The sequence below is a fragment of the Callorhinus ursinus genome, unplaced genomic scaffold, assembly GCF_003265705.2.
Source record: "Callorhinus ursinus isolate GAN/ISIS: 27379988/994484 unplaced genomic scaffold, GSC_fseal_2.0 scaffold3, whole genome shotgun sequence".
NCBI classification, from domain to species: domain Eukaryota; kingdom Metazoa; phylum Chordata; class Mammalia; order Carnivora; family Otariidae; genus Callorhinus; species Callorhinus ursinus.
The window spans coordinates 47,474,239-47,501,790 of record NW_027397065.1 but is presented as its reverse complement, the minus strand read 5'-3'; the positions used below and the strand labels follow the sequence as shown (position 1 = coordinate 47,501,790).

At 45.3% G+C, this 27,552-nt stretch overlaps 1 long non-coding RNA gene across 1 annotated transcript in view; it reads left to right on the top strand.

Moving 5' to 3' along the window:
- Window positions 1-27,021, top strand: part of LOC141372145 (uncharacterized) — a 35,378-nt gene extending 8,357 nt beyond the window's left edge. Inside the window, exons 2-3 of the long non-coding RNA XR_012377456.1 lie at window positions 25,138-25,295; window positions 26,959-27,021. This is a non-coding gene — a long non-coding RNA (uncharacterized lncRNA). The remainder of the gene's footprint in view (window positions 1-25,137; window positions 25,296-26,958) is intronic.
- The last annotated feature ends 531 nt before the right edge of the window (window positions 27,022-27,552 follow it).

Here is a 27,552-nt window from a genome sequence, read left to right as displayed (position 1 = left end):
TGCCTTGGGGAAGCCGGGCACCTAGCACCACACTTCTGCCCTGAAGGTCTCCATCCAAGGTGCCTTTCATCCCTGGGCAGCCTTGGAGGGCAGAGGATTGATAGAAACCACAGTAACTCGATAGAGCATTCCTGAGCACTGGTGCACTGTCAGGTCCTGTAGTAAATATTTACACATCGATTTACTCCTTGTGTCCTGCAACAGTTCTACAAAGTCCATTCCGTGAACTCCAGGCTGAAATCATCCATCTACTCCCAGACCAACTGTCCCAAATCAACAACTAGAGGCAAAGAGAAGGCCCCAGTTAACCAGCAGACAAGCCTGCTTCCCACTCCATTTAGTCTCTTTTGTCAATGGGTTGACTTTCTAGGAGGTCGACTCTTAGGTATTAACAAACCCTTCCCCCCACCCTTCCCCATAACACTGTCTGCATCTTGAAGTGAAGGGCCTAAGGGCAGCTTCCTTTAGCCTGGTAGTGTGCTCAGGATCTAGAGCAATGTAGGCTTTCAAGATTGGTAGGTGGGCTGACCCATTGGCCATCTTTGCCATCTGTGCTCATCTGTTCATTCAACAAACATTTATTGAGTGCCAGGTATACGCCAGATCCCATTCTAAGCACCGGGGATACAATTGTGAACAACCCCCCGGGGCAGTGGTTCCCCCCAGGTTGCTGACAGTCTTGTCAGAGAGGCACGCATTAAACAAATAATTTCACATGCAGTTATTTAATTACAAGAATGGTAAGCACTGAGTGGGAACAGTTCAGGCTGTTAGGATTGTTAGGATCGAGCGCTCATTGTGGCGCTGTGTTTGGTGCTGAGTGCTGGGCAGAATGGGGAACCAGGCACGCCCCGATCACTGCACACAACACACACAGCGCCAGACAGGCTGTGTGTCTCCAGCCTGCAGCCTGTGAGCAGCTGCAAGGTGACAGTTTTGACATCCACTTGAAAGAACAACTTCACTCCTGCTTCCACAGAACCGAATATATTTAACCGGTTCCGTTCGCCTCCCATTGGTCTTACTGTGTCTTTCTCTGACCCTCAATGGTTTTTACTCTCTAAGGCTGGAGAAATTGGGACCAATGGTCACTGAGCCAACTGAGAATGTTTTGTTGGGCTCTGTAAAAATAGGGTCTTGGGGAGAAATACACATGGTTTCATGGAGAGGAGAAGGCATCAGGAAAGGGAAGGAGCTGGGTTTTTTAAACTCCCTGTGCTCTGTGGCTCCAGCAAGCTGGGGACAGGAGCTAAGCTTAGAGGGCAGGCCTTTTGTGATATTTCTGGCTGCCTGGCCCCAAGGGTGCAGACCAGAGTGTGGTGCCCAGCTCACCACAGGGAACTTTCTGGATGGCTTGATTATTCAGAGCATGTGATGCTTTGGCTCCAGCAGCCTGAGGCAGTCAGGGATTCTGCAGAGCTGGGAATGTGGTTCTCACCAGCAGAGGTGAGCACGCCTGTGTGTGTGTGTGTGTGTGTGTGTGTGTGTGTGTTCAGACCTAGCAGGTCTGGCCTGGTCATTTTTAGAGCCATCTTCCCAGTGGGATGAAATAGAATCACTTGGCCCCCTGGCCCTGATCCAGGCCTGAAATGTGACAGCATGGGGAGAAATGGAAAGGAAGGAGTGTATCTGTATCCCCTCTGACTGTATCCCCCACTAGACTGAAGCACTCTGAGGGCAGGATATGCAGTTGATTCTTTTTTGTGTCTCCTGAGCCTGACACCCTGGGATAGATGTCTTTCATCAACAGCAGCATTGCTCCCATATATTGAGTGCTTACTATATGCTAGGCATTAGTTCATCTAATCCTGACAACAACCCCATGATGTAGGTTCTTTTTTTTTTAAGATTTTATTTACCTATTTGAGAGAGAGAGGGTAGGTGAAGGAGGGTTAAGAATCTCAAGCAGCCTCTGCCCTAAGTGCAGAGCCCAACGTGGGGCTCGATCTCATGACCCTGAGATCATGACCTGAGCCAAAACCAAGAGTCAGACACAAACGACTGAGCCACCAGGTGCCCCCATGACATAGGTTCTGCTAGTATCCTCATTTTACAAGGAACTGGGGCTCAGGGAGGTGGCGCAAGAGCCACACAGATTTAACCATTTGAGAGCAACATAGAATGTAGCATTTTGTCCTTTTGCCAATGCCTTTCCTTCTATCGATAATAGTAAAAGTAAATAACCTACCCACTGAGGTCTGACTCTTTTACAGTCCCAGAGTTAAGTGTTTTATGTATATCATTTCATTTAATCTTCATATCAACCTATGAAGTATTACTATACTTCTGAGAAAAGAGAGTAACTTGGCCAAGGTCACAGCCAGTAAGTTACAGAGCCAGGATTCAGCTTAAGAATGTATGGCTCCAAGATCTGATTCTGCTGAGCATCAGAGACCTCTTTCAATTTCTGGTTCCTCCACAAAACAACCGTGTGCCTTGGCAAGTCATTTAACTTCTCTGGGCCTCGTTTTCTGCATCTGTAAAATGGGTAGGTTGGGCTCAGTGATATGTGAGGGTCAGCCCCCCTCTAGCTCTGATATCTAGACTTTAAAGCCCTTGAGGGACATCACCTCTGTATTCCGAGAACTCAGAAAAGGGCCTGGCTGGGAGTGGGTACCAAGCTGACGTATGTTGAGCCAAGTCTATCCTGATGGGGACCTGGCTCCTCTGTCTGCATAAACTTGCCATTTCTCTACATTTCGTAGCCTTCCCCTACCTCTTGTGGTCCAGAAATTATCCATTTTGGTTGTTTTCCATTTTTCCTATTTAAAAAATGCTTCTATATGTCTCTTAATGGACTAAAGTTTCTCTTGAGTATAGATCTGGATAGGGAATTTTTGGATCATGGGGCATACACAAACAAATCACTCTCAAAAATTGTAGGAATTTACATTCCCACCAACTGTGAGAGCTACCTTTTCCCTGTATCCTTTCCAAACTTTGAGTTTGTCAGATTTAAAAAATTTTGTTGATTGGTTGAGTGTGAAATGTTATAAATGTATTTTAACTTTTCATAGCAGAATTTTTCAAGTATTTACAAAATAACAGAGGAATAGGGTAATGAATTTCTATCTACCTGCTACCCACCATCCAACCCCTTTCCAATTTTGTTTCCTTTTCACCACCCAGGGGCGCCTGGGTGGCTCAGTTGCTAAGCGCCTGCCTTCGGCTCAGGTCATGATCCCAGGGTCCTGGGATCGAGCCCCGCATCGGGCTCCCTGCTCCATGGGAAGCCTGCTTCTCCTTCTCCCACTCCCCCTGCTTGTGTTCCTGCTCTCGCTATCTCTCTCTGTCAAATAAGTAAATAAAATCTTAAAAAAAAAAAAAAAAGATTTCACCACTCATTCTTTTTAACCAAATCCGAGTAATCATTCCATTTCATCTCTAAATGTTTCAGCAAATATCTCTAAAAGATAAGGACTCTCCCCTTTAATTTTTTTATTTTTTTAATTTCTTTTTTAAAGATTTTATTTTATTTATTTGACAGAGAGAGACACAGCGAGAGAGGGAACACAAACAGGGGGAGTGGGAGAGGGAGAAGCAGACGCCCCGTTGAGCAGGGAGCCCCATGTGGGGCTCCATCCCAGGACGCTGAGATCATGACCTGAGCCGAAGTCAGATGCTTAAGGACTGAGCCACCCAGGTGCCCCAGGACTCCCCCTTTTAAGCATAACCACAGTGTATCATCAAACATCTCCAAATGTCAACAATAATTCCTCTATATTACAAATATTCAGGTCAGTGTCCACATTTATCCAATCATCCCATATTTTTAAAAATAATTGCTTGAATTAAGAGTCAAAGTCCATACAATGTGATTGGCTAATATTTCTTAAGTTTCTTTTAATCTAGAGGTACCCCTCTCTCTCTCAATTTTTAATATCTTGACATTTATTTGTTAAAGAAATCGGGTTGATTTTCCTGTTAGGCTTTCCCCTAGTTTGGCTTTTGCATATTGTGTCCCCACGGTATCATTTCATGTATTCCTCAGTCCCTGTATTTCCTATAAACCAGTAGTAGGGCTAAGAACAGGGGTTGGCAAACTATGGTCCATGGGCCAAATCTAGCAACTACCCTTTTTTGGAAACAGGATTTTGTTGGAACACAGCTCCTCCCATTTGTTTAGCTATTGTCCACAGCTGCATTTTGTGCTCTAACAGCAAAGTAGTTGCCACAGAGACCAGACACTGTAGCCCGTAAGGGTTAAATTACCTGGCCCACTGGAGACAAAGTTGGCCAACACCTACTCCAAAGGCTTGATCAGACCCCTGCTTGATTCTTGGGGCATGATTTCTTCATAGGAGGTGGTGGCTAATTCCACCAAGAGGCCCATTACATCTACTTGTTTCTCTTTTTGTAGGATTATCAGATCAACTAATTCATAAGGAGTTGCAAAATGGTGATATTCCGAGTTAATCCTTCTTCATTCCTGTTTCATTTAATTTGTTGGAATGCTTACATAAAAAGCACCTTCCTCTCATCTACTCTTTGGTTGCCTGAGGCACAGTTCTTACAGGAAAGACAGAATAAATACTTAATTGTCTCCCTTTATTTACCAGGTTTCAAAATGCAGTGAGTTGATTTCCTAATATCTTTCAGAGATGATCACTGAGGTTTCTTGTTTATTTTTAAAATATCATTATGAACTCACGGATTGAAATATATTCAATGTTTTCTACTCATTGCAGTTCTTTTCTTTACCAATGCTGAAATTGTCTGGACTTTGGCAAATGGGAGTCTCTTCTGGTTGTCTCCCAAGGCCCTTTGCCACAACTCTAGTTTCCTTGATTTGTGGCATTAAAAGTCTATGTATGTGTTGTACATTTTCTGCCCCAAAGCTGGAATCAGCTATTTGGTTTTTTGAGGAGCCTGGGTTCCTTTACAGAAAATCGTATTTAGAGACCACAATCTGACACTAAAGGTGCTCACTAAAGTGTTGGTTGTTGTTTCTAGACCTGACAACAATAGGGAACCTGGTGCTTGTTTTCAGACTGGCTACATCAAAAATTCACACTGGGACTTCTGATTGAAATCCAGGATTGTAAAATTTTTACTTAACTCTTTTTGTCGTTCATTTGTCTCTCCTTTCTCTCACCCCAAAAGTCCTGGTTCTCAAAACCACCAACAGGAAACTCACTTGCTTTACCGCACACTACCCATCCGACAGTTTCAGAGTAACAATCCCAGTGTTCCCACCAACAACAGGATGGCTGAGAACAGGCAGCCCTTTTTAAAAATCAGATTAAAAAATTCTGAAAACAAAAATGGAAAGGAATTGAACAGGAAGGGTCTGTGCTGACCCCGTGTCACCATATGGCAGTTTGCATTGCTGCTGTGATTTTTAGTCCTATGTTTTTGGTCAGGATTTGATTCCTCAATGTAGGAAACTCCTGAAATCATAGCCCTTGCCCTTTGGGAATTTACACATGCCTACAGAGTGGAAGAAACATGAGGTAAAAGCAGTGTAGGCTCGTGGAATGATTGTTTTATTGGTAACTCAAGTGTGCTGATGAACTCCAGACTTCAGTTTCCCTCCATAATGAGTGAGTCTCCAAATACACCTGCCTCAGGGCCTTTGCACTTGCCGTTCCCAGTGCCTGGAACACTCTTGCTCCAGCTCTTTTAATGACTGGTACCTTGTTATTATTCAAGTCTCAGCTTCAATGTCACCTCTTCAGAGAGGGCCTCACTGACTACATAATCTAAAATAGCCCCCCATTACTTTATCATATCAGCCTATTTTATTTCTTCATGGTACTTTAACCTACCTAACCTATTTACTTGTTTATGTCAATCTGTCCTCTCTCTAGAATGCAAACTCAATAAGGTCCTTGACTTTCCTGTTCACCGATGTAGCCCTAGGACTTAACACAGGTATGGCACATAATAATTGCTGAAGAACAATGCCTGTAGAATGAAGGTATGCCTGCTACATGAATGGATGAGCTAGATAATCCCCCAAGTCCTTTTTAGCTCTACGTCTATGATACACTCAATAAATTGAGTGGAGACTCACATACAAGCATGACTGCACCATCTTACAGATGTGGAAACTGAGGCAGTGAGTGGCTTGCCAGAGGCCTCACTGAGAGGGAGGTGGTGTGGTCCAGGAGCAGTGTATGGAAAGTCAAAAGCAGGAGACTCAGGGTTGGGTCCTCACACCCTCCTACTCCATCAGCCTTCCTTCCAAGAGCTGCGTGAGCTGGACAAGCCATTTCATATCTCCAAGGACAGTTTCTCCATCGACAGAGGAGACATACAAATAACTCTGGTCTAGGGTTACTGTGAGATAGTGAAGCTTTGAGAACTGAACGGCACTAGGCACTTTGCAGAATGTTTGCCCTTTCTTTACCTCCAGCTGGTCCTGTGGTTCGGTTGGGGATGAGGAAGGAAGCCCAGGGAGGAAGGGCTGTCTGTGGAGGAAGGGAGAGCCAGCTGGTTGCCACGGTTTGTTTTCTCACCTGAGTCCCCAGCCCTCCCCTAGCCTTGCTTCTCTCACCTGCTCAGGTAAAGAGGTAGGGGGAGCCTTGCTCAGCCAATGAACTGCAGTCATTCTCTTAAAGGCACCCAGCCCCTAGCAGGAAAACCAGCCATACCACCCGGAGAGCTCCCCGGTGGGGGCCAGAGGCAGCTTGTAATTCAGCCCTCCGTGGCCACCCGGGACCCCAGGACCTGGTCATCTGATGTCCTGGAGGGTGATTTCTTCAGAGAGGCCTCCTTCACCTTGCCCAGAGGTGGCTTTCCAGGAGGCTCCCATGCCTTGCTGCCCTGGCAGAGGGAAGAAAGACAGCGTGGCTTTGGCAACTGCCCACCAGGAAGGAGCCCACAGGTGTGAAGGAGAAGCCATTTCCCTGTCCTGACCCCCTGCAGCAACCCTGGTGAGTCCTGACAATCTGGGCTTCTTGAACCTCAGCCCAGCAGGGTCTGGTGGGAAGATCCTTCTCCAGAAGGGCAGAAACCTTGGATACTGGTTCCAGCCCTGCTGTGTGACCTTGAGCGAGTCACTCCAGCTTTCTGAGCCTCAGGTTCTCCATCTGGGAAAATGAGGAGCTCCAATTTTCATGTCAGCGTTCTCCTTTTCTTATTTTCCCCTGTCACAACACTTGTTTTGAAAGACTTTTGTCTGCCAAGCTGTACCTGTTACATAATATCATTAATTGTTCCCCCCCCCAGTCTTTGCTAATTGGGACCCTATACTAGCCAATCAGTGTTTCCTGGTCAGCAGCAACAAACCCTGGTGATACCATTGAGCTGATACAAGTTAAACCAAAAGCAAAGAAATGTGGTGTTTTAGTCTGCCTGTGTGAGCTTATCTAGAGTCAATACTGGCTTTTCATTTGGCCTTTTGAGATATGAGAAATAGGGCAATTTTCAGAGAATGGGGATCCTAAGTGGGAGCCCCTAGATCTAGCTTGCATGGTTTATAAGGGCACCAGGCAGAAATACTGCCTTCACACCCCAACCCGGCTTTGGTCTCTATAATACATGGGATGTATTCTTGAAAGTGGGATCCTGTGGCCTGAAAATTTCCTATTTGGGGCCGGACTGCTCCTAGGAGACCCCACACTGGGTTCATACTCCTCTGCCTGAGGTTGGACAACCCTGGATGGGAGAGCTGAGGTGTCCTTCAGTCCTCTGCTAGAGGTCGGCCAGTGGGGTGATGTAAACAGGTAGGTGTGAGCACAGTATCTGGAGTCCAGGAGCTTATGGTGGACCCAACTTGTGCTGAGAATCAGGACACAGGGCTAATCTGCATTGACTGGCTTTGTAACCTCAGGCAAGTTGCCTAACCTCTTTGAACCTCAGTTTTCCCAGCTGTAAAATGGGGATTGTAATCTTGGCAATGCTTGCCTACCAGGATTATTCTTAGGGCCAAATAAAATTGTGTATATCCTGGAAGCTCAGAGCCCACAGATTTTAAAATGCTTCCCAAATTCAAAGCTTGAAAACAAAAAACCCACAGACATGCATTTTAAAATTGACAAAATAGAGTAATGGATGTTTTATAAAATGTGACCTCCACTATAAAGAATTTTTCCAATTATGATGGAATTGTTGTTGCTTGTTAAGTTCTTTTACTTTTTTACAATACCATTTATTGGGACTTTTTTGAAATACAGACTCATATAAACACAAAGCAGGGGCAAACAGCTCACTGAGTCATGGTATTGACTCCTGGAACTGAACCCCAGGCCGGGAATGTGGCCCTAATGCACGAGGTGGTGTAATATGTGGTTGGAACGTGCACTTTGGAGTCAATCTCGAGTTCAAATACAGACTTTAAGACCTACTGGTGACCTTGGGTGTAAGTCATTTTTCCTGCCTCAGTGTCTTCTAAATTCTAAATTGAGGTAGAAGTAGAGGAATACCAAAAGTGTTGGCTGGCTAAGTGGTAGCGGTGTTGTTGTTAAGTTGTGGTTCAGCTTAGGACAAGGACTCAGAACCCACATACTTGTTCCATTAGAGAGTCCCAGATCGGGAGGGCTCCTGATCCTTAAAGTGGACTGGGTAAACTGATTCAGAGCAAGACATTTGAGTCTGTCTCCCCATCCATGAAATGGAGCCCCTCACAGCCCTTCCATCATCTGGGGGTGGCAGGAGACTCCTGGAGACATTGGATGAACAGGTCTTTGGAACCAGTCCATTCCCCTGAGTCCAGGGGGCTGTTGTCACTTTTTGCTCCAGGGGCCCGGATAAGGTACCAAGGTCCTTCTATTCAGTCATCTGAGCTTCTTTGCCCTGTCCCTTCTCCCACAGCTCCCTGCTGAGCAAATCAGTCTCAGGGAATGCTGGTTCAGGGTCTTGATGGTACCTCCCTTCCCAGTGAGGCTGCAGGAGAATGAGTGGAGTGAGAGCTAGAATAGAAGTTTCCCAGGAACGGGAAAGGCAGCCCCTCTTGCCCAGGCTCTGGGCAGATGGTGTGTGAGAGCATGTATGTGTGTATTAGTGCACATGAGCTAACAAAATTCAAGTTGAAAAATTCTAATGCTGTGAAGGCCCCCAACAGGTCATGTTAGCCAACCCCCTGCACTGTGTAGGCCTCTCTTCTAAACACTAGAAGGTTGCAGCTGCACCCCTGGGAAGTCTCCTAAACATCTTTCCTTGGTAACCAAACTTGCCATCTCTAAATCCTCCCGAGGGTGTATGCAGGGTATGTGTGAGCATGTTTGAGGGCCTTGTGTATCTACGTTAGAGTTCCATGGACACTGAGCACCGAGACCTTGCAGAAAAATAAGCTTGAGGTAGATGGACTGGGGTGCCTTGGGGTTGGGTATTCATCTGATCACTGTGAAGCTTAGAGGCACTTTAGTGGAGGAGCTACATCTATTGAGCACCTACTATGATTGAATGATTGTGCTAATTGTTTAAAATTCATGATCTCAATCCGTACAGCAGTCCATTTTAGTATTCCCATTTTACAGATGAAAGCTGCAGGGCTCAGAGAGGCTACAGATCTTGAGTAAGATTGCTCAGCTGACAAATGGCCGAACCATGACTCGGGTCTTTGTACAGCTGAATCCAGACGCTTAGCTCTCACCTGTTCACCAGAAGTTGCAAATCAGGCCAAATACTAAAGTTCCCAGATCCAATTTGTTTGGTCTACACAGTGTTTTGTTTTGTTTTAACCTCTTAAAATTTAGATGCCAACATTTGAAAATGGAGCTGTTTAATATAAAAAATCTCAATTCAGACTTCTCTTTAAAAATCAGGAGAATGGGGCCCTCTAGGTCCACACCCTCCCATGCCAACCATCAACTTAAACTGATAATCAGCTGCTGCCTCTCAACAGAACACGTGACCTAGTTTGCCACAGTTCCCATCACTCCCTACAATCTATCCAGCACACTCTCTCATTTATGTTACCGGCCCAGCCCCACAGGTCTGCAGAGACCTGGGCCCTGGTCCTAGCGCTTGAACTCTGTGACCTTAAGTAAGTTAAAACACTTGTCTGGGCTTCAGCTGTAATCTGGGACAGTGAACACTCTGAAATAACTTGCTAAGTGGCTTTTTGTGCCGTTTGGGAGAGAAACAACACGTTTCCAACATATCCACATCTTGACCACCTGGCTGTGCGTGATGTACAGCCACGTAGGTGACACTAGGAGTGGTGGGTGTTATTCACTCTTTGTCACCATCATTCCGCTGCACTGCATGTCTGATGCTTCTGTGACAGGAGATGTTTGGGGGCAGGTAGGGCCTGGCAGCACTGGTGCTGGCATGATGCCCATTCCCAACACTGCTCAGAGTTCGACTTCCATGTGCCTTGGCTCATCTCTTCTGGGAAGCCTGATTGAGATTTCAACATCCGAGTGTCCTGTTCTGACCCCATTTTTGCTCTAGAGTGTACAAGAGAAAATCTACAGCCCAGCTAAGAATGTTCTCTTTCCTGTTAACACACGCACATACACACCTCTGAGTGAGAAATAGCCATGCTTTAGAAGTCTGCACTTCTATCTAGAGTCTTACTCGAGTTCCTGGGATCAGATCTTTAGAGACACGGGTGGACTAGTACAGATGGAAATGTGTAGATCATCTAGTCCAACAATAGCAGATACGTTTCACTTCATTTGCTAATTCCAGTCAACTGGTAGAGGGTTGAAAAGGCTTCTGAAGCTACATATGAGCATGGAACGATCGATGCTGAGATCTATCAGCGATGTCTACTGTGGACTTGACAAAGGCTTGTAGCAGGACTTACGCCAGCAATTATACCAACACGAAAACTGGGGAACCGAGGTGACTTGCCCAAAGTCACTCAGCAAGGCAAGGAAGAGTCCAATCCGGAAGCAGGGTCTCTCTTCACCTTGAGGCCACTGTTGATTCCACTGTATTAGCTCAGCGAAGACAATTGAGACCGGGCAGGGAAATGAGAAACAGGACTCCGACCAATGAGTCCTGGCTCCCCCGGAAGCCTGGCTGGGGTCGGGGCTGAGGAATTCAGTTCTGTGCCACTAGACCGAGCCCTGCCAGCCTGGGCCTGATGCCTTCTGCTCTACTTCTCAGAGTCCCTTTGCTCCTGCCCCACTTTCCTGTCTCACTTTCCTCGGGCTCAGAGTGTGCACGTCGGAGCATGGGGCCTCCGGGGATCCTGGGTCCTACGTGTCCTCTTTTGGCAGAGCCTTCAACAAGCTCCCAGCCCCCTCTGTTCTGGAAGAGAAGTCCTAGGACGGGCGCTCGTAACCTACCGACGCCATGGACTCCTCCGGCAGTCTGTGAAGCCGGAAGGACCCCTTTTCAGAATGTTTTTAAATGCCCAAAAGAAAATACCTAGGGCTGTACAGAAAACCAATCCTATTAAAATACGGTTATCAAGATATTTTCAAAATTGTATGGCATCATAATAATGTGCCATACTTTTTAAAAAAGTACTTTTTAAAAAAGATTTTATTTATTTATTTGAGATAGAGTGAGAGAGAGTGCAAGCAGGGGCAGAGGGAGAGGGAGAAGCAGGCTTCCTGCGGAGCAGGGAGCCCGATGCGGGGCTCGATTCCAGGACCTGGGATCAGGACCTGAGCCGAAGGCAGACGCTTAACCGACTGAGCCACCCAGGTGCCCCTCAATATGTACTTCTTTATTAATAACTTAAAAATGAGATCTGGCAGCAGATATAATAACTATTGTCATTTTAAAATAATGAGCATAAATGATATTTTGAAAGATCTTTGACAACTATAATGTGATACAGAAATATCTGAGTTCTCCTAGTGACTCAGTCACAGGAACTGTCCGTATTACTGTGGTCACTGCCGACATTTGTAATGGAACAAAGTATTTAACTTGAGTTAGAGGTTAGTGAAAATAAAGATGGAATTTTTTCCTTCCAAGTTCAGACAGTTCTATTTGTGGACCCAGGTGGAGAACCCCTCACTCTAGGATGCTCAAGTAGGAGTCCTCCTGTCCAGTGGTTTACAAACTGTGGGTTGTGGAACCCTGGGGATTCTGATAGTGTCACGGAGGCTGCCAGATGGTGGGGGCAGTCAAGACAACCAGCTGACCAGATAGCCACCTCTGCCTCAGCCTGAGAAGGTTCTTATTTGAGTTCACGTTAGTGATTCGTAAGATTCCTTTGTGGAAAAAAAAAAGGGTTCACCTGTTTGTGTATGAATGTCAAGAACCTTCACTTGGCTCCACCCACCTCTTCATACGAGGATGAAGCCGGGAGCAGGGGCAGGAAGGTGCTGGAGGCTTGCTGCCATTTGGTGGGGCTGTGGAGTGCAGGGGAGGCAATGGGAAGCAGCGGGGCAGGGGCAAACTTCCCACCACCTCTCTGCCTGCCAGTCAGTTCAGGGAAGCCATTTTTGTAGCCAAGCGTGGGGCCAAGAGTCAGGAGACCTGAATTCGAGGTTCTAATTGTGCCGCTACCTTAAGTTTCTCATTTGCAAAACAGACAACTGTTGGGAGGGACAAATGAGAAAACATTTCCTTAAGAAAAAGTCATAAAGAGCTATTGAAGGGATTTTAATGTATCTGTCTCTAAGCCTGAGACCCTTTTCTCTGCTCTTCCTCGAGGTCTTGTTCCCCATACTGACAAAGCAGATAGTCCCGCTGACCCAGGGCAGTGTAACTCCAGTTGCCCAGCACGCGGCACAGTCAGATTTGTGGTTGGGCCGCCAATCAGGAGTCACCCAGTCTGCCAACTGACTTCCTCAGTTCCTCCTTCTTGCTGGCCCTACTGCCATGTCATGGTCTCTGGCCTGCATTCTCGAACAGCCCCCCATCTCTCTCTCTCTCTCTCTCTCTCTCTCTCTGCCTCAGTCTGCCTTCCATGGAGCCCAAGTACTTCGTGACTCTAGGTTTCTTCTGCTTCAAGGCCCATGGTGTCTCCTTCCTGCACACCAGACCCACTCCAGCCTCCAGAGCATCATAGCCCAGGTTCTTCAGGATCTGCCTCCAGGCTCCCCACACTCTCTCTCCCCCCCACCCCCCATCCTCTTGCAAGGAGGCTGCTGTGGCCCTGCTACTGGAGTCTTCCCTGCCTTTTCCATCTGATTCTCCCAAGCCCTGGGAGCTGTGGGAAGAAGAGATGATTCAGGAAACCAGGAGTGCTTCTCTCCCAGAGGCTGATCTGGAGGGCAGGAGGAAGCTGAACATGCACAGGACTTAGAATGAGTTCAGTTGATGGGGGCCTGGGGCAGGTGTGGCTCTGCCCCCTGTCAGGAGCCGGCAGAGGCTAATTTCAGAGACCAGCCAGGAACGTGTGGTGAGAGCTGGGAGCACCTGCACAGTCAGAGAGAATCTACTACTTGCTACACTTATCTGAACCAGAGGCAGGAACCAGGTCACCAGGAAAAGAATACTGCTGAGTGATGGGGAATTCACAGAATCCCTGATTCTTAGAAGGTCAGAGCCAAAAGGGACCATGTAGCTCTTTCCTCTAGTCTAATTCTTTTTTGCTTCAGATGGAAAAGTAAGGCCCAGAAAAGAGTAACGGCTTGCCCAAAGTCCCATGAGTTTGAGGCAGAGCCTGGACTGGAGCCGACATCTGATTTTCTTCCCTGTTTTCTCCATGTTCTGGGCTCTGGCCTCTGGACCCCTTCCAGAAGACTGAATAACTGGTCCAGGACTGATTTACCAACAATGCGTTAATGTGTCACTTTTGGGCAGTGCAATGTTGGCTCTTACCTGGGGCTGTCAACATCTTAACCCAAAGGGCCCCAGACAGGTTATAAGTATGCTGAGATATAGAGCCCTCAGGTCTCGAGTGGCCAGGTAGAGCCTAAGGCAGCCAGAGTCCCCAAACCTGATGACACAGTCACCTGCAGGCCTCTAACTACCTCATTAGCATAGCCCAGGTGGTATCCAAATGTTATCATGTATGTGATAGGAAAAGTTGGGAAATAATGCTTTAACCCTAGAGCAGGAGAAATTTTAGGGGTGATGTGGGCAAAGGTGGGGAAAGGGAGAGTCTAAAGACACAGGTTCTATCCTGGTACTATAGAGAGGAGAAAAGCATGGTTTCTTTCCACTTAAAAATATAACATAAATGTTAGATGAGCAAGGATTTTGTATTTCCAATAATTATGGCATAGCTTGTTGAAGACCAACCCTTCCACTGAGAATTGTTAAATGAGCTGAACAAATAAATGTGTGTGTGTGTGTGTGTGTGTGTGTGTGTGTGCGCGCATTGTATTTGAAGGCATTAGAGAGCTACCAAAGCAACAAGGACCTGAGGGTTCAAGATTCCAGAGATAAAAGAAATGCACAGAGGTAAGATCCATATTCAGCTGCCACTTTGCCCTTCAAGGCATAGGCCACTTCTCATATGCCGTCAGATTTGTGGTTGGACTAAGAAGCTAAGCAGAAGCTGAACATCTGAAGGTGTCATAAAACTAAGATATAAAAAATGGATTTCAGGGTCCACCAAATAGGAGTGTCCCTAATAGACACCCCAGGCTTTCAAATGGAACCCCTAAAGGGTTCCACCCTAGGAGTAGAGGCAAATCAGAAATAGACCAGCCCCCCAAAACTGAAGACTAGCATATAATCAATTCAGTACTTATAAAACTTATAAGACTCTTGCTTGCCAAAAGTAAAAATTTCTCTGAAGGAAGATAATACTATTTAGGGTCTCAAATTTTCTTATAATTTTTTATACACAATATCTAGCATTCAATAAAAAATTTCAAAAAATCTCATTAGGCAAACCAAATGGCCAAAAACCAGAAGAAAATATAGACAATAGAAATAGGTCCACAGAAGATCCAGATATTGGCATTATAAGATATGGATTTTTTCTTAAAGATATGGACTTTAAAATGTGATTTATATATTCAAGAAATTAACTGACAAGATGGAGAATTTCAGCAGAGAACTAGAATCTACCAAGGAAGCTTCAAATAAAACTTGATCAAATGAAAATTCTAAGCCTGAAATACAATAACTGAAATTAAGACGTCACTAGAGGGATTTAACAGTACTGTATCTTAAGCACAGCTGAAGATAAAATTAGTGAACTGAAAGGTCAGTAGAAAGTACCCAGACAACAGCACATATAATAAAGAAGAGAGTCATATGGACCATGGTGAAAATGTCTAATTATGTATAATTGAAGTCCCAAGGGAGAGTGGGAGCAAAGTGGGACTGGGGGTAGAGAAAAGGAAAAGGAGGGCAGGGAGAGGAGAGGGGGAAGAAGAGAAGAGAGACTCAGAGAAATGAGGTGATACTGGAAGCAATATTTTATGATAGTCAATAATTTTCCAAACCCGGTGAAAGACATCAAGCCACAGATTTAAGAATCACTTTAAACCCCACACAGAATAAAGAGAAAACTAAACTAGGGCCTATTATGGTATAACCGCTGAAAACCAAAAATAAGGGGAAATCTTGAAGGCAGCAATAATGAAACTGACAGCTTCTCAACAGAAATAATGAAAGCCAGAAGGCAATGGAACAATATCTTCAAAGCGATGAATGAGACCAGATATTGCATGAGCATAGATTAATGGTTCTCAAGTTTTATTATGGGTATGAATCACCTGGGCTGGAGTGGGAGGAGAGGAGGAGTGTTTAAAATTTTAGACTCCCAAATCCTATCCTAGATATTTGGACTTAGCAGCTCTGGAGCAGAGTCAAGGAATAGACTTTCAAGAAGTATTCTGCTGTTTCTGATGCTGTTGGGCTGTGGTAGATTGTTTGCAATGATGGCTGCAACATTCCCACCATTCCTGTGCCTGTGCCCATTTGCAATGTGACTTTGCCACGATAGAGTTTATTTTTCCTCTTTTTAAATCTGGGCTTGCTCTATGGCTTATTTTGACTGATAGATATCAGTTAACCTAATGTAATGGGACATCTGAGCCTTGGCCTCAAGAGGCCTTACATTTTCAGCATTCACCTTTTGGGACACAGCTGCCCTGTTAAAAAAAAAAAAAATGTCAAGACTATCCTGCTGGAGACATTTGGAGAGAAAGGCACAGTCAATAGCCAGCACCAACAACCAGACAGATGAGGGAGGCATTGGTCCAACCAGGAGAGAGAAACCATATAGTACACTGAACAGGAAAAGTTTAAAGAATTAGGACTGACTAATAAGAAATAAAGAGAACTCTAAAGAATATAAGAATAGCAAATATAAGGAGCCCCTATTATCCCTTGGGTGGACAAAGAGCACCTGAAGAAGAGCCTCCCCAACTGCCCCCATGGCTGAGATCCAGATCTCATCACAGAGGACATGACTGTGGCCTCTAAATGGCAGAGAGGTCACTGTGGTACCATGCCAGGCCATCCTCTGAAAGTTGCTGGAATTGTGTCCTGTCTTGTTCCAGGAAAGCCATTCATAGGGAAATGTCTCTCCAGAGACACTCTGCTACAAAATCACTTAAGAGAGATTCCTAGGGAAGCTGTTGGCTGCCAGGTGCTGCCGGCCACGTGTACTGCCAGAACCTGATGCTGGAGAAGCCATGCTCTGCAGGAGCTGGCCATGGGGGACCCACGCACGCCGCAGGAGGCTAGTGAGCTGGCACACTAACACCAGGAAGCAAAACGCTTTCTTACTTTAATGTCTCCCCAGCTCCCTCTACTACTGACAAGAGGGAGCATCCTGCCAGCCGGCAAAGAAAACAAATCTAGAAAGGGCCCAGATTCATTTTTCTGGAGCAGGCAAAAAGGGTAAGCAGCACAGGCCATCTTAGGCTAGGTAGCCCCAGTCTATCTCTCTGACTACAGTCGTTTGAGTGACCTTAGAGGAGACAGCACTATCTAGCTAAGCCCAGCCCAAACTGCCAACTTTCAGAATTATGAGCAAATAAGGGTCATTGTTTTTAAGCCCTAAGTTTTGGGGTCATTTGTTTATGGCAAAATATTGTAATACCAATGTTGTAAGCAAGCTGGATTGCGTCCCACTCTTGCGACTTTCTTTGTGCTATTTCCTCTGCCTGAAGTGATATCCTTGGCCTTCTCTACCTGATGGATGTATTTACCTGCAGCTACTTAATTAATTAATGTTTTATTGACTTGTAGAACATATGTAGAAAAGCACACAGTCAGAAGTGTACTGCTCAATACATTTTACCATGGGCTTATCTGGTATTACCTACAGTCAGATGCCCCCCCATGGTCCCTTCCAGTCACTAGCCATGTCCCCAAGGGTAAACAGTGTTCTGACATATTTTTTTAATTTAAATTCAATGAACCAACTTATAGTACATCATTAGTTTCAGATGTAGTGTCCAAAAATTTATCAGTTGTGTATAACACCCAGTGCTCATCACATCACATTGTTCTGACCTCTTATATCATGGTCAGTTTTGCACTTTATATCACCGGATCGTACAGTATGTTCTCATTTGTGCCTCACTTCTTTTGCTCGACATTGTATTTGTGAGATGCATCCATGTTGCTATGTGTAGCTATAGTTCATTTTCATCACTGTATACTTTTCAATTTGGGAAATATAGTACAATTTATATATCTATTCTATTGATGGATATTCAGGTTGTTTCCAGTTTGGGGCTGTTTTGAAAAGTGCTGCTTGCACATGCCTTTGGGTGAACATGGGTACGTTCACATTTCTTTTGGTTATTCTTATAATTAATGGGTTATGGAGCACTCTCATAGTATATTAAAACTTAAAAAATCAAGGTGGCTCAGTCAGTTAAGCATCTGACTCTTGCCTCAGCTCAGGTCTTAATCTAAGGGTTGTGGGTTCAAGCTCTGCATTGGCCTCCATGTTCCATTAAAAAAAAACTTTATAAAAATCAAAATATAAAATGACACACATAGATTAACAACCATGAGAAAGGAGGAAAAAACCAAAAATCTATGCATAGAGTAAAAAGATATTGGAAGAGAAAAATAAAATGTTGACATAGCTTATGGGTAAAGGAAATAGGAGTGATTTTTACCTCTCAATATTCTGTCTTTCCAAATAATTATAAAATGACCATATATTACTTTTATAGTCAAAGAAACGTTTAGTCCATTTGATCTCCAAAGTCTTGCTCAAATGCCACCTCCTTCCCAGTAGCCTCACCATGGCCATATTCCTGTAGCCAGCCAATGTCTTACTTCATTTTTATACTCTGGAGCAAAACCACTTTGCAGTAGGAGCACAATACCTTACCTAGAGAAGGTGCTCTCAAAATATCTGACCCTTTCCCTACAGTCACAGAAATTTCAACACCAGCTCACATTTCTCAAAAGAGCACCCCAGCTTGCCAGTAAGAGAGGCAGGAATATGAATCCACATGACTGTCTCCATTTTCAGCTTGAAAACACCCAACACATGGGGCGCCTGTGTGGTTCAGTCGTTAAGCATCTGCCTTCGGCTCAGGTCATGATCCCAGAGTCCTGGGATCAAGCCCCACATCAGGCTCCCTGCTCTGCGGGAAGCCTGCTTCTCCCTCTACCAGTCCCCCTGCTTGTGTTCCCTCTTTCACTATGTCCCTCTCTGTCAAATAAATAAAATCTTTAAAGAAAAAAAAGAAAACACCCAACACACAAAGATTTTAAGCAATAGGCTTGCTGCTGCTGGGCAAATCACTGGTAGGGGCATTCTAAACAGCTCAAGCAGGAAAGAGGAATCTGGAAAGACATATGATCTATTAAGTATATTCTGAACAGAGCAAAAAGGCAGGGGTGGAGATTAAGAAAAAAGCAAAAATATGGAAACCTCAGCTTTGCATTACCAGCTGTGTAACTTTGAGCAAGTTAATTTACCTCTTTGAACTCCAGTCCCCTCTCTATCACGTGGGAGGGATGGGAATGGACCAATTTCCAGGATGGCAAATAGGGTTTGACTCTGATTAGGTGGTGGTAGCTGCCTGGAGTGCTGTGTTGAGAAAGATTCTAAGGAAAAGTCCAGGCTTAGTAAAAAAGAGCGCTGTGATAGATTAATAATTTCTACCACGAGCAGGGTATTTGAAATTGGTCTTATGTTTATTACATACTTATTTGTCTTTTTTGAACAAACTGCTTGTCAAGATCCTTTCCAGCCCTATGTTCAGCGTTCCCGAGTTTAGATCGATTAATGTGTCTGGTGGGCCCCATATTCATCCCATAGGCAATTCTCTTAATTCCAAAGGCAAAGGAATTTTAATTATCTTCTAAAACTCTAGACTTCGGGGTGCCTGGATGGCTCAGTCAGTTAAGCATCCGACTCTTGATTTTGGGTCAGGTCATAATCTCAGGGTCGTGAGATCAAGCCCCATGTTGGGCTCCACGCTGGGCAAGGAGTCTGCTTAAGATTCTCTCTCTCCCTCTGCCCCTCCCCATCCCCCATACTCTCTCTCTCTAAAAAAATTAAAATGAGTAAAAAATAAAACTATAGATTTTGTCTCCAACAATATATGTGATATATATTTAAACAATTTGTAAGACTCTCAGAGAGCCTTAGAGATGAAAATGTTTGAATACAATGTGTTAATTACATAATCATAATCATTCTTTTGAAATCATATTATTACAATTCCCATCTTTGACAGCCTTTCTTTCCTGTCTGCCCATTGCCCTCCTCAGGTCGAAGCTGGTCTTAAGAGGGGTGTGTGTGTCCTGCTTGGTTGTAAAGGGTAGTGGAGTTAGTATCTACATGAATAAGGTGAATGTCCTGGATACAGTCCCACAATCTCAAACCACTCAATCCCCAGGATTGGCTCATTCATTTGCTTTTTCGTGGACCCATCTGGAATGTAATGTGGCTTGGGATTTCTGGCGGGAGGTTGACCTTTGCCTTATCTGAGAAACAAATATCCTACAACCATCAGGAGAGTGGTAGGGATGCTGACTGGACAATGTAAATAACACATAAATTGTATGTTCATGACTGCTGAAGGGACCCATGCACAGGATGCCAGGTGAGTACATAATGTGTGTCTAGCAGAATAGCCAGGCTATCAGAAACACAGGCTTTGGGATCAGACTGCTGTGGGTTTCAACACAGCCCTGATGTTTATAAAGGAGTTTGTACCAGCTACTTAACCTCTGCTTCCTCATCTGCAGAATGGGTTTAATAGTGGTAACTACTTTGAAGGGTGATTGTATGAAATAATTCATGAAAAGCCCAAGTGTTGAGCACAGATTAAGTTTGCCCTACATAGGAAATATTACTATTGCTATTGTTTTCTTAAAATTATTAGCAGTGATTTCTAATTATATATACCATAAAACCTCAGGAATGTGAGTTTCTCTTATGTAAATTTTGTGGACATAAAGACAGGGGCTGGAATGGGATGAAGTTTTTGTTGTTGTTTTAGTAAGGAACAAAATGCTTCCTTAAAGTTAGAAAATACAAATGGTAAAAAGAACAAAATCAGTACTCAGAAGTAGTCATTGTTAATCATTTGGTGTATATTCTTATGATAATAATGACTATATAGTAGAATGGAAAGGGACATTTGACAAAAATAGGATCACACTGAACAGGCTGTTTTATAACCAGCAGTTTTTCAGTGAGTAATGGGAGGTCTACAGGCAAATGTATTGGTTTCTTGTTTATTTGTTGTAATAAAAGACGTCTGACATAAAATTTACCATTTTAAAGTGTATAGTTCAGTAGTGTTATATATTCACATTGTTGTAAAACAGATCTCCAGAGCTTTTCCATCTTGCAAATCTGAAACTCTATACCCATGGAACAACTCCCTCCTCCCTGTTTCCCCAGTCCCAGTACCCACCAGGCTACTTTCTGTTTCTGTGAATATGACTATTTTATCATTATTTTTGTTCAGTGCCTATGCCCAACATGGAGCTCAAACTCACAACCCCGGGATCAAGAGTCTCATGCTCCACCAACTGAGCCAGCCAAGTGCCCCTGAATTTGACTACGTTAGATAGCTCATATAAATGGAATCACACCTATCTGTTGTTTTGTGACTGGCTTACTTCATTTAGCAGGGGGTCCTCAAGGTTCATCCATGTGGCAGAACTTCCTTCCTTTTTCAGGCTGAAAAATATTCTTTTGTAGGTAAACACCATATTTGTGTGTCCATTCATCCATTGCTGGACACATGGGTTGTGTCCACCTCGGGGCCATTTTGAATACGGCTGCTATGGACATGGGTGTACAAACATCTCTTCAAGGCGCTCCTTTCAATTCCTTTGGATAAATACCCAAAAGTGGAATTGCTGGGTCATATAGTAACTCTATTTTTAATTTTTCAAGAAAGCTACATACTGTTTCCCATAGCAATCACACCATTTTGCATTCCCACCAGCAGTGCACAAGGGCTCCAATTTCTCCACATCCTCACCAACACTTGTCCTTCCTCCCTTCTCCCTTCCTCCCTCCCTTCCTCCCTCCCTTCCTCCCTCCCTCCCTTCCTTCTTTGATAGTAGCCATCCAAAGGGGTGTGAGGTGAACAAATGTATCATTTGAATACAGCTCTAGGAAAAATGTTTCAAGTCCTCAAAAGAACAAACCCTTTGGACACTGAGCAGCCTGGAATCTTCCTTTTTATACAGAAACAACTAACAAACTGTTCTGAAACATATCAGATCTAATCTCATTAAACATATTCTGCTTTGTGGATTAACCTCCTCCAACTCCATCACTCCACATTTTAGGCTGTTTACTTATTAAAAGATAGTTGCTAGTTTTGTCACATTGCGGCAGGTCAACCGAGGCTACTTGATTTGTCCTCAGAAACCAGGCTGCCTCCAAACAGTCTCTCTTCAGTGTCCTCCAGCTGTTTATCTCCTACTCCTTCCTTGGTTCCCCATCATAGCCCTCACTTCTTGAATGAGGGGTTCTCCATTGTGCCAGCTTTTTCCAGCCCTGCTCCAACCTCTTCCCCTCAGCCCTGCCCCTCAGAGGCCCCGAAATTCTCCTGACTTAACTCACATGCTGGGTCCCAGGTTCCCTCAGATCCTTGTCCCCAGCTTCGGGCCCTCTGTTAACTTGCTCCAGCACCTGCTCAGGGAGGTCCGTGTGCGTGCGTGCGTGTGCGTGCGTGCGTGCGTGTGCGTGCGTGTGTGGTGCGGTACCAAAAACTACCATTCCCTTAACAGTCTTGGTTCCCACTTGTGCCTCTCCCCACACCCCATATCCTCCTTTTGTAGAACTGCATTCTTTCAGTCACAGCCTGCCCCCTACACGGCAGCCGGCCTCTCATCTGGACCTTCTGAAGCAGCAGCAGGCTGTTAACAATGCTTGCAGAAACACCAGCTAAGAGACCATGCTGCTCCAGCTGAAGGGCTTAATTTTGCCCTCATGAAATAGGACTCTTCCACACCATGTTATCAATTTTAAAAATTGAGGGCGCCCGGGTGGCTCAGTTGGTTAAGCGACTGCCTTCGGCTCAGGTCATGATCCTAGAGTCCCTGGATCGAGTCCCGCGTCGGGCTCCCTGCTCAGCGGGGAATCTGCTTCTCCCTCTGACCCTCCCCCCTCTCATGTGCTCTCTCTCTCTCTCTCTCTCACTCTCTCTCTGAAATAAATAAATAAAATCTTTAAAAAAATTTTTTAAAAATTGAGTTAAATTTAACCCCAAATACTGTTCAGGTTTTAAGTGTATGGTTCAATGAGGATTTGGGTTGTTTTTTTTTCTTAAGATTTTATTTCTAAGTAATCTCTACACCCAAAGCAGCGCCTGAATCCCAACCCTGAGATCAAGAGTCACATGCTCCACCTACCATGCCAGCTAGGCACCCCCAGTTCAATGAGTTTTGACAAATATGAACCCCCGTGAATTACAAGATTTTGATACACAATCAGCTAATTTAGAGAAATCGCAAGATTCTGTAGAACTGTTGGAAGGAGTATGGGGTTTGGAGTCAAGAGACCTGGTTACCTGGTCAAGCCTCTGCCATGAACCAGCTGTGTGACTTTGGGCAAGTACCTTCCCTTCTCTGAGCCTCTGTTTCTGATCTATACAGTAAGACCAATTCTAGGGGGCTTCTTCCCGCTGTAGGCCCACATGACATGACAGGTGTTGAAAGAGGTCACACCAGACTTCCTGAAATTATGCAGAGCTGCTGTGTCCTTGCCTACATTTGCAAAGTGAGTGCACCCCACCTGGATCCTTCCAATCAGATTCTGGAAGAAGAGAAACTGAAGAAATAATAATTACAACAATAAACAAAGAGGTCAGAAATCTGCCAAACCGAGCCCTGCATCCTATAGGAATGTACCAAATGCTTATAAATAAATCCTTCTCAAATTTGTTTGCTCCAGTGCATTAATGAAGGAAGATTCTGAAGGGATTAGCTTCAAATTCACAACAAGTATCAAAAACACACTGTTTGCCAAATAGGTTGAGTTTAGCTAATTTTGCTGTTTGGGAGCTAATGTGCCTTGCTTAAAGACGAAAGTGCTCTCCTAGAACATAAGACAAATCCCTCACATCCACAGAGCATTTTTTCACTTCCCAAAGCCTTCGTGTTTATTTCTCCTTTGACCTATACATCAGTTCTGCGACAGGAAGCAGGACAAAGGTTATTCTCTTTCCCTTTTTCAGGTGAGGTCCCAAAGCCTGGAACAATACAGTAAATATTCTCATAATTACCAGTGAGTCCAACCCTCTGGATTCCCAGCCCTGTGTCTTTGGACTGGGCCCCACTGTCTCTTTTGCAAAAAAAATCCACCAACCCCAAGAACAGAGTCCAAGAAGATCTAAAAACAATAATAACAAGGAGAACTCTCATAGGTAGCAGTTAATAGAAACAGACATTTATCACCTTTACACTAGGTATTAATGCTTATAATTTTCCCAACAGCCCAACGAGGGTTGTCCCTATTTTGCAGAAGATGAATGGAGGCACAGAGACAGTTCGTGGCTTGCTCAAGCTCACACAGCAAGGAGGTTCCAGAGCTGGGATTCTGCCCGGGGCCAGTCAAGGCCCAGACTTTTTGCCCCTATGCTACACTGCCTCATGTTCCACCATGCTGCTGAAAGGGCTTCCTAAAACTGTTCATTGGTGAGATGAGCGGCCCTAAGAGTCGGCGAGGGCCCTGTTCCTAGCACTTCAAGTGGAATCCGCGTGATCATGATCACTACTGAGCAAGGTTTAGAGGGCAGTTTCGGCCAGGCCAAGGGTCCCGGAGGGTCCCTTCTACCCAGAGATTATAGGATTTGTTGAACACTCCCAAAGAGTCCAGTCTTTCCTATCACGACAGTGACAAGTCTTCTTGGCCCCTGAGTTTCCAGACAACATCCTCTCCCATGTGGCTGTGCAGGGATCATCCTGGAAATCTGACAGCATTGTTCCCAGCCCAGGGACTGGGGAGGAGGGACAGCAAACATGAAATTACAGGGTGTCTGCCACCTGATTAAAGCAGCGTGCTGTGTGCAGTGCGGTGGCAATGCAACATACCAGGCTCACTCCTGGGCCCAGGGCCCAGATATTAGTCACAGAACCACAGTCAGAACTGCAGAGGTTCTCAGCAGCACCTCATTCAAGCACTGCTTTTCACACGTGGGGAGACAGAGGCCCAGAGAGGGGAAGCGACTTGCCAGAGGCCACATAGCATCTGTTCAACCAAATATTAAGTGCCTACCAGGTGAAGCACTCTACTTGGGACAGGGAATTCAGGGTGAACAAAATAACCACAAGCTCCAGTCCCACGGAGTTTATACATTATTGGAGAAAATGGGCAAAAGGAGATAGGCACATAAAGTCAGAGATTGTGATCTGTGGTTTGAAGAACATGGAGTACTTCAGCCAAGTCAGTCGAGGGTGGTCTCTCTGAGAAGGGGGTGCAGCTTAAGCTGAGGCTTGAAGGATGGGGAGTGTATGGTGTTTGTGTGTGTGTGTTGGGGGCCATGTGGTCTAGGCCACGGGAACTGTGCCCTAGAGCCCCCAGGCTGGGGAGAGCGCCATATGTTTGAGAAGCTGGTGCTGGGCAAGGGCAGGGGAGGGGAGCAGAGACGGGGAGTCAGAGGTGGATGGAGTCTGGAGCACGTGGGTTCTTGTGGGCTGAGGTGACAGGTATGGAGTTTATTCCTGCTGTGTTACAGAGTCGCCGGAGGGTCTCTTGCAGGAGAGTGGCAGGCATGCCGGCACATTTCCTGCTTTCCTTGGTTGAGGGGCCCCCTGGGAGCCCCACCACCCTAGGGGCTGGCAGAAAACACATCAGGCAGTGCTACTCAAAATGAGCCTGGCTATTCCTCGTCTTTATCTCCTGATCTCTGTGCACTTTCTCCACATTAAGTAATGAGGCCACTCACATAATTTGAGGTTCTCTCTTCCTACCATGTGTTGCAGATCTAGAAACTCAAGTGCTGTGGGACCCCGTGGGAATTGGCAAACCTTTCTGATCAAGTGACTGTTGCTGGGACACGTAGCCAGGCAGCGTCATCAGCTTGCCCTGGCCTTTTCCCACCTCATTCCTGTGACCAGCACTCCTCCTCTTTGTCAGAGAGGTAGGAAATGTGAGTAACTGGGGCACCTGGACACCTGGGTGGCTCAGTTGGTTAAGTGACTGCCTTTGGCTTGGGTCATGATCCTGGAGTCCCTGCTCAGCAGGGAGTCTGCTTCTCCCTCTCCCTCTCCCTGCTGCTCCCCCTGCTTGTGCTCTCTCTTTCCAATAAATCAGTAAAATGTTAGAAACTGCTATCAAGACTGCCAGAATACGAAGAACCTTCCTGAACATTCAGACTTCTTTTTTTAAACGGAAAACTGAAGTCCAGAGAAGAAAAGAGACTTTTCTAGGTTCCATAGGAAGTAGCAGCAGAGCCAGAACTGGGAGGCAGACCGCTTCCTACATCCCTTTGTCTGATACCACCCCAGCAGAAAGGGAGTCAGTGTTTCTCAAAGGGGGTTCCACAAATACCCAGCTCAGATTTGCTCTGTATTACATGAGTTTGGGGAATGCTCTCTTTCTGAGAGATTCACCGTGAATGGTAAAAACCCCGAGCTATCCCACAGCAAAACATTTATTTAACATTGCTTAAACCCAATGTCTTCCCAAATGGTTTGGTGACAGATTCCATCCTGGTGGACTATCTATTCACATTCTGGAGAATTTACCTTGGGAAGTGCCACCCTAAACAACAACAACCAAAAAAGCCTGTTACAGACCCTGCCATTATCCTTATTATTCTTGCTATTATCACTGAGGGCCAGAGCCCTAGTTCATACTTTGGCTCATGTGATCACATCTCTCTCCAGGTGCCTTGCACGGTGCTGGATACCCAGGGATGATGACACAGATCAATTCATCAACAAACACTGACAATGCGTATTGACTCTGGACCTCCTGAGTCACATGGCCTCATCTGAAATAAGGGGCAGCTTATTTCTTTTCTCTTCTTGACTAAGGGGAAAGCCTGGGGAAGCACTGCCAAGGAAATTCATCATCCCTGAAGGTCCCCAAATGCTAAAGTAATCTGCTCCACCTCATACCCTCCCTTCCATTCTGGATAAAGCCCACTCCCTCATTCTAAATTTTAGCTCACGTACAGCCACCTGCAGGAGGGCTTCCCTGATTACCTCTCCCCTGCCCTTCTGGCCTATGTTCATCTTTAGTCTCCAGAACTTGTCTACACCATGTGTTGTGTGACTGGGACCGTATGAGCCTATGCTCATGAGGGTAGTTGGCTGCTTGGCTGGGAGTAACAAACACCAGAGGAGGGCTTAGGCCTGACCCTCATGAGTGTGTGCTAGGCCCATCTAATCACACTTAAATTCGATTAAAAAAAATACAGTGTGGGCCAAACACACGCCTGTGGGCTGAAATTGGCCAGGAGGCTGACAGCTTGCGACAGCTAGAATATGACCTGGAGAGGGAAGGCTTTGCATTTGGAATAGCGGTCTGGGAGCTGCCATCAACTAGCATCAGGGTTCCAGATAAACACCTCATCTTTCTGAGAGTTGGTTTCCTCATCTCCAGATTAGGGTATCATTTGTTCTTCGTTTTGTGTGTGGGATTCGAAGAGTGTTTCTCTTGATTCTGTGCCAATGATAATAATAGCAAACGTTTATTCAGTGTGTACTATTTGTGTTCTAAGCACTTTGCATGTATTTACTCACTTAATCCTCACAATAACCCTAAAGGTCAGTGCTGTTATCATCTCCATTTTACAGATGAGAAAACCGACACAGAGAGAGGCAAAGGAACTTTCTCAAAGGCATAATGAATTTTCTCAGGCAAGTATTTTCCTTTCACCATTTTATAGATGGAGACAGTAAAGTTCAGAGAAGTGAAGTAACTTGCTTAACATCACACAGCTAGGAAGTAGGCAAACCTGAATCTGAACCTAACTCTTTTGACCTCAAACCATTTACCCTTTTTTTCCTGTGCTATAGGTAAAGGACAGGCAAATGGTCTGTGATGAGAACACTGCTAGTGTAGGGAGTTTTGTTCCCTGGGACAGAGAACATGTCTTGTCCTTTATTGTTTCCACTCTAGTCCCCAAGTCAGGGCCCTTCTGTTCTGGGAGCTCCGTACTTGTGACTGATGTCATGTTGTCAGGAAAATTGCCTTCTGCCTTCATTTTGGCTGCTAATTTCCACCTCTCTCCATGAACTTGGATGTTTCCAGACCCTGGAATGATTGAACGTGGTTGTCTGAGTTTGTCTGACTGGTGGGGCAGGGGGGTGGGGGGTTGCATTTCAAAGTGTGCTATGTCTCCTGTGGGGTGGTAGAAGGGTCTGGAATGGGAGGGGTATGACCTGGGT